Here is a 6,682-nt window from a genome sequence, read left to right as displayed (position 1 = left end):
TTTTATTAATTTTTGATTATGCAAACCACTTGCACTGTTTCAAAGTCAAATCTACCAACCAACACACAATTAACAAGGCTGGCTTTCATCTCTGTCCCCGCCTCACTGGTTCTTCCCTTCCCCACAACATCTTCCTTGTGTTCTGAACACAGACAAGTTGACGTCTTATTCTCCATTCACTTAACACAGTCTGTAAGTCACTCCACAGCTCAACAGAAGATTGGCTTTTGTTTCCTTTGTAGCTGCATAGTATTCCATTGTGAGAATGTCACCCAGTTTGTCCAGCCAGTTCTCTGGTCACAGACATGGGCTGCTTCTAGTGATTTGCTTTTATAAACACTGTATCAGTCATTTCATATTTTTGCCGAGGTTCTTAGAGGTGTAATTGCCAGGTCATGGACATTGCACTCTTGTAATTTCTGTAGATAGGGCCAAAGTCTCTCCCACAGGAGCCTGTGGAGTCATATTCCTACCGGCACTGAATGAGGGATCTCACCGGCCCACAGCTTAGCCAGCAGAGCATGCTGGGAGCCTTTTGTGTTCCAGCATCTACTTGAGGACCAGTCTGTCAGTCGGTGTAGTCGCTTTCTGTCCCACATTTATCACCGTCTGAATGAAGTTCAGCATCTTTCCATGCTCTTAAAGGGGATTTGGATTTTCTGTTAATTATCTACTTATTTCTCACTAATTTTCCTACAGAATTATTGGGGCATTTATTCTTCACCTTTTGAAGCTTTTTTGATTTTCCTTGCACAAAGGGCTAAAACCCATTGTCTCTGCTAAAAGCTGAAAACATGCTTATTTCTGGTTGGTGGCCTTTCTCCAGTTCTTACTCATGGTGATTGTTCTTTGTCTCTGTCCTCTGAGTATCTTTTAAGTCTGGGTGAATACTTTCTGCTGCAATTCAGCCACACCCATCAGTCTCCTCCTTTATTGTGCCTCAATTTGAGTCACAGTTCAGAACATTTCACTCCCTAATATATTGGGGAATAATTTGCCAATATTTTCTTTTATGTTTTTATAGCTTCAGTTTTTACATTTAAATGCTTTGTTTATTTGGAATTTAATCCAATGTATGAAGTGAGGAAAAGATCCAAGTTTGATTTTTTTAGGAGCTACATGTAGAGATGTCCATTTTCCTGCCGGTGGGAGATGCTTCCTCTCTCACATATGAACTTTCTAGAAGCAAGTGGATCTCTTTGTGGATTTCTCTATCCCAGGCCATCAGCCCGCTTACTCACCAGCTGTGCAGCACAGTTTCTTTGGACAGCGGTGTTTCTAGTGTGTGTTTTAGGTCAGATTGGAATGCCCCTGACATACTGTCTTCTTCTGCAGAATGCTTTCTTTTGCTTCGTCTTCTTTCTTCCTGGTTACTGCATGCCAATGTCAGGCAGGCACTCTCACTGAGCTGCATTCATGGACCCCCATGTGCAGAATTTTCTTTGCTTCTTATCCATCTCTTCTTCCAGATGAACTTGAGTTTCCACTGGATTCTTTCTTTCTTTCTTTTTTTAATATTGGTCAATATCAATATCCAATTGGTCAATATCCAAGCTCAGCTGTTTGACTTGACTGAAACCATGGCTTGGCTGCTCTGTCATAGGGCCCAGAACAGTTCAGCAAGTGTTAACTGAAATAGAAGTCTTCTACCTGGAGGCAATCATACAGTCTCAACACCCATGTCAGCGTCAGAAGTGGAAGCTGGTTGGGAGACTCTACCAAGACTTTAATCCTCTAAGTTTCAATGGAACTGAAATACTATTATCATTAATAGTATTCACACAAAAAAATTATGGTGTGAAAATCATCTCCCTGGGGCCCTGGGAGGGTTTTGAATTTGCACTGCACACATGTGTACCTTTTCTATTATTTGTCAATCAAAGCTACTGCATTTCAGTCCATTCAAGCATGAGGTTTCTTTCTCATGTCATCATTAACAATGTAGATATTCAGCTCATGGAGAAAAAGAGAGCCTTAGGCTTCTGAGTTAAGCAGCCTCTGGGTGAGGAGAACTGGGCTTTCATATCCTGGCTCTTGTCCTGTTTTGTTTTTAAAGAACAGACCGTGCTAGGAAAGCAAGGGAAGAAACAAGTTTAACAAATGAATCAAGTGTTAGAAATATGGTGATATTGTATTCCCCAAAATATTGTGCACCCTAATAAACTTATCTGGGGTCAGAGAACAGAACAGCCACTAGATATAGAGGCCAGAAAATGGTGGCACACAAGCCTTTAATCCTAGCATTCCAGAGGCAGAGATCCATCTGGATCTCTGTGAGTTCGAGGCCACACTGGAAATAGCCAGGCGTGGTAACAAGAGCCTTTAATCCCAGGAAGTGATGGCAGGAAGCAGAATGGTATTTAAGTCGAGAGGACGAGGAACTAGAGCTGGTTAATGGATCTCAGCTGAGATCCATTTGGATGAGAGCTCAGAGGCTTCCAGTCTGAGGAAACAGGATCGGCTGAGGAATTGGTGAGGTGAGGTAGCTGTGGCTTGTTCTACTTCTCTGATCTTCCAACATTCACCCCAATACCTGGCTCCAGGTTTGTTTTTATTACTAAGACCTTTTAAGATTCGTGCTTCAAGAAACGGGCAAAAGGAAACCTGGCGCCAAGGAGGTTTCCCAGATGTCACTGTCCGGCTAGAGAAGCCATGTGAACACCGACCTTGGTTGAGTGGAGCCTGCCCTGGTTTTACCAAACTGATCTAGCACACTGACTTGGTCTGGGTCAGAGAAAACCAAAGACCAAATGCATATGGGCCAAAAAGCCCCCTCCTGCCCTTGAATGGACTTCCGGCTGTTCCCTTAACAGCCTCCTGACAGAGGGAACAACCTCTTAGACTCTAAGACACAGAAGACAGGATTTGCCTCTACTCACCTCCTCTCAGTCTTGCTTTTCCTGTTTCCACAGCCACAACCTAGCTAGCTGCGATCTTTAAACCACACACTTAAGATGTTGGAGACCAAGCAGCTGAAATGTGTGTGAACGTGCTCGCATCGTTCAATCTGCTCCTTCTGTTGGCTCCTTAGCTCGGAGATCATGCACTTGTCCCAAGATGTGAAAGGCATCCCCAGGTGAGATTTCATATGGCAGTGAAAGGTGCCGCAGGGTCAGAAAGTCATTCTGCCATGTCGGCGACTGCAAGATGGGATCTTGGAAATGACCATGTTTTATTATAAAATGCATCCACACAAGACGATGTCCAAAAGACCTGCTGTGATGTTATTCACCCACAAGGAAGAACAAGAACACACATCCAGATAAACACATCTCACAGGAACAAGCACAGTAGGAACGGGAGAAGGCAAAGTATGGCTAGAGGCCATATTTTGTGAGTAGGCCAAGGAAGACAGTCACCTATGGAAACAGGCAAATGTAAAACAATTTTCAGAACGGGGTCTTGAAGGTGCTGGGACATTGAGGGTGCTACAGAAATCTGAAGTGATGGGGCCAGTGAGATGACTCAGTAGATAAGGGTGCTTGATGTCAAGGCTGAGGACCTGAGTTCCATGCCTGGGACTCGCATGATAGAAAGACAGAACCAATTCCTGTAAGTCCTCTGACCTCCGCATCCATACTATAGTGCATGCAACACTCCACTCTGAAAAATGGGAGGGGGAACAAAAGAAATCTGCTGTGTATAAGTGAAGATAATAATAATAATAATAATAATAATAATAATAAAAGCCAACAGTGAAACACCAAGGTTGATAAAACTGAAAGTGTGGAAGGTCTGAAAAGCTGATGGCCCTGGCTGCCAGCTGCGCCGGCGCTCACCGGACTCATCTCTGTCTCCTCTGCAGCCGTCAGCTTCCTCCCATTAGTATCAAATCATAGCAATAGGAAGTGCTTCTGTGTTGTGTAGCCTTCCTGGAACCTTGCAATGAGCTAAGAATGAGCTAAGAATGCTTGTTCCCCTTTTACAGAGAACAGTGAGACTCATCAGGCATGCGGACTCCTAAGACTGCCTCTACCAAGTGACAGTGGAATCCGAGGAACAAACCATACGGCTGTAGTGGCCTAACACCCTGTCTGGAAAGACATCAGTGATTTTTAAAGCTTTGCATATGTGATGCATAATGTACATGTGTACCTGTGTGTGCAAGCATGTGAGTGTGGGTACATACAAGCCATGGTCTTCATCTTCTGTGTTGAGACAGGGGCTCTTTGTCGCTCACTGCCACACAGGTGCACCTGAGAATTCTTCTCCACCTCCCATCTCACCATAGAAACACTGGGATTATAGACATCCACTCCAATCCCAACGTTACAGGGGTGCTGGGATTCAAACTCAGGTCCTCATGCTCACCCAGCAAGCACTTTACCTACTGAGAATCCCCGCCGTCTCCAGTGCTAACAGTTTTATGTCTTTTGTGGAAAAGTCTCCCAAGAATCAAACCCGATATCTACACACACCATCCCGATGGCTTTTAGTGTTGCGTCTGTCAAAAGCATTTCTAAAAGCACCAGGGTTGTGTAGTCTCCACTCAGCAGTTTGGGGATACCACATCATCTAGTCCATCTATGCACCATGAGGCCTGGACACCAGAATCCAGCATCTGAGGTTCTTTTTATCCACATTTCTTTCTTTCTCTCCTTAGCAGTTCCAGTCCGTGTTCTGAGATCTATCCATTGACTCGTGAGCTGCCGGAGAAGGCTGGAGGAACACTGCTCAGCTCAGGGAAGGACGGCGCGCTTCTCCAAACCCCGTCCCAGCTAGAGATTTATAAACTGGCTTTGAGCTTGCGCTCCTGGAGCAGCCCCGCACCTCCAGCACTGTGCCTCTTTGTGCACAGGTCGATCTTTAAGCCAATGACTATTTTGCTCAATTTATAAGGGGAAAAAAATAATCTCCAGTAGACTGAAACACAAGGGCACTACATCTGATTCCAATTACAGTCAGATAATCACCATTCATGACCAGCCCAAGCTGGAAGGAAAGCTTGGATTTCCCCTCAGAGACATCTCCTGGTTTAACTTTTAACAAGGGCTACAGTTGAGTGTGGTCTTTCAGTGGAAACAAAAGGGGGGGTTCAAGCCTCTTTAAAGCTTTACTGACTTCTCTACCCCGCTATGAAATTAGTTCTTTTGGAAGAAGATCATTTACGGGTTTAATTGAATGTGGTAAAAACGTAGCCCTTCCATTCCCCAACCCCTCTAAGAACACCGCAAAGGAGGCTTGTCTTGCACGTGACAACACCAACTTCTGTCTCTGAACCCTTCTCCAATTGGGGACTTATATCAGAATGGAAAACATTTGCTCCCTAAAGAGTTTCTTGTGGTTATAGGGAGACCAGAAGTCCTTTTTGACTTGTGACCATTTGGACATCATGAAAAACAGGGACAAAGTAAATAATAGGTCTGTGTTGGCTGGAGGATGGCTCAGTAGGCCAAGGGCCTGCTGTGCACGCATAAGGACTTGAGTTTGGTCCCCAGCATGCATATGAAAAGGTAACACTAGTAATCCTGGGGGTGGAGTTGGGAGAACAGAGCTGATCAGTCCCTGGGACTAGGTTAAGCAGGCCAACCTGACAATCAAGGAACTCCAGGTCCAAGAGAAAGACACTGTCCCAAAAACCAAGGTGTATTGAGCCTGAGGAATGACAGGTGAGGTTGACCTCCAGCCTCTGCCCTCACCAATACATATTCACACCCACTTGCCATACATAACACAGAGCAGGGTGGGGCAGGAAGAGATCCCAGTGGTGTGTATATACATCCTCCAGACTTAGTGTCTTCCCAGAAGCTCGCTCCCTTTATGAGAAGAGAGAGAGTGGACACTGAAGATCCTCACCGGGGAGGCAAGGTGTGAGTGCTCATTTCTGGGCATCATGAATAGGGCCTTGCTTCCTATCCCAGGGTGAACAGCAGGGGGACTGGTGACCCTCAATCCCAGTTCCCAAGCAGCTCCCAGCCCAGCTCCTGGGGGATCCCTCCTGTCCCCCTGTGACAGGGAACATCTTCTGGGCTCTGGGGTCACAAGCTCACACATTCTGCTTACTGTTTGGGGACAAGTCACATGACTTCTCTGAGCTTAAACATCCTCTTGCTGAGAATAAATACAGAAAGGTACTGCCCCTCGAAGGCGGTGAACCTGCCCTACGGTGGTGGTTGAAAACAGTGCAGAGCATGTAAGCAGTTCATACACATCGATGCCTTCACATTTTGAAGCAGTTAATGATTTCTTCTTCTAGAATTTCCTTCCTTCCCCTGTTCTCATGTCTGTCTTACCTTCCAAAGCTTGGATAGCCAGAGGAAGGAAAGGGACTAGCAATATACATAAAGATGGAGGAGGGCTTCTTCTAAGTGAGAGCACACCAGGACTTCATGTCCATACATGGTGGAAGCAACCAACAATGCACTCAACATATTTGGGGGAAATACATAAAATCAAAAGCTTGCTTAAAACATTGAGAGGTTTTTGTTTGGTTGGGTTTTTGGCCTTTTTTTGTATATGATTTTTTTTTTAAAGTCACAGTTCTCAAGCATGAACTTTGTAGGTGACAACAGTGTTACAGGGTCATGCAGAATAAACCCATGTGTGCTCTTGAAACTGGAGGGCAACAAGTTGGACACTCCTGCAATCATGAGCCAGCTAAATGCAAGTAGTATATAGGGACTTGAACACCCCCAAGTCAGGGTGACCACTGGGGAGCCAAAAACTAACCCCATAGATACTC

At 45.2% G+C, this 6,682-nt stretch overlaps 1 long non-coding RNA gene across 1 annotated transcript; it reads right to left on the bottom strand.

Annotated features, from left to right (window-relative positions):
* Positions 1-1,502: 1,502 nt before the first annotated feature.
* On the bottom strand, positions 1,503-3,641 carry LOC119088854. Its single transcript, XR_005092590.1, has 2 exons — positions 2,880-3,641; positions 1,503-2,067 (listed from the first exon to the last, which is right to left on the bottom strand). It is a non-coding gene; the product is annotated as an uncharacterized LOC119088854 (long non-coding RNA).
* Positions 3,642-6,682: the final 3,041 nt, after the last annotated feature.

The sequence above is a fragment of the Peromyscus leucopus genome, chromosome 1 (genome assembly GCF_004664715.2).
Source record: "Peromyscus leucopus breed LL Stock chromosome 1, UCI_PerLeu_2.1, whole genome shotgun sequence".
Classification (NCBI taxonomy): domain Eukaryota; kingdom Metazoa; phylum Chordata; class Mammalia; order Rodentia; family Cricetidae; genus Peromyscus; species Peromyscus leucopus.
The sequence above is the reverse complement of the archived record's forward strand: the minus strand, read 5'-3'. Positions and strand labels throughout refer to the sequence as shown.